Here is a 1045-nt window from a genome sequence, read left to right on the forward strand (position 1 = left end):
TTATGGAGATGGGACCTGGATAAACTGAAAGAACCAGAGGTTGTAAAGAGTTTCAGGGAGAGCATAAGGGAACAATTGACAGGAATGGGGGAAAGAAATACAGTAGAAGAAGAATGGCTAGCTTTGAGAGATTAAGTAGTGAAGGCAGCAGAGGATCAAGTAGGTAAAAATACGAGGGCTGCTAGAAATCCTTGGGTGACAGAAGAAATATTAAATTTAATTGATGAAAAGAGAAAATATAAAAATGCAATAACTGAAGCAGGCAAAAAGGAAATCAAACATCTCAACAAACAAATCGACAGGAAGAACAAAATGGCTAAGCAGGGATGGCTAGAGGACAAATGTAAGGATGTAGAAGCTTATCTCACTAGGGGTAAGATAGATACTGCCTACAGGAAAATTAAAGAGACTTTTGGAGATAAGAGAACGACTTGTATGAACATCAAGAGCTCAGATGGAAACCCAGTTCTAAGCAAAGAAGGGAAAGCAGAAAGGTAGAATGAGTATATAGAGGGTCTATACAAGGGTGATGCACTTGAGGACAATATTATGGAAATGGAAGAGGATGTAGATGAAGATGAAATGGGAGATACGATACTGTGTGAAGAGTTTGACAGAGCACTGAAAGACCTGGGTCGAAACGAGGCCCCCAGAGTAGACAACATTCCATTGGAACTACTGACAGCCTTGGGAGAGCCAGTCCTGACAAAACTCTTACCATCTGGTGAGCAGGATATATAAAACAGGCGAAATACCCTCAGACTTCAAGAAGAATATAATAATTCCAATCCCAAAGAAACCAGGTGTTGACAGATGTGAAAATTACTGAACAATCACTTTAATAAGCAACAGCTGCAAAATACTAACACGATTTCTTTACAGACGAATGGAAAAAATAGTAGAAGCTGACTTCAGGGATGATCAGTTTGGATTCTGTAGAAATACTGGAACACATGAGGCAATACTGACCTTACGACTTATCTTAGAAGAAAGATTAAGGAAAGGCAAACCTATGTTTCTCGCATTTGTAGACTTAGAGAAAGCT

Source organism: Schistocerca gregaria, unplaced genomic scaffold, assembly GCF_023897955.1.
Source record: "Schistocerca gregaria isolate iqSchGreg1 unplaced genomic scaffold, iqSchGreg1.2 ptg000001l___fragment_1, whole genome shotgun sequence".
Lineage (NCBI taxonomy): Eukaryota > Metazoa > Arthropoda > Insecta > Orthoptera > Acrididae > Schistocerca > Schistocerca gregaria.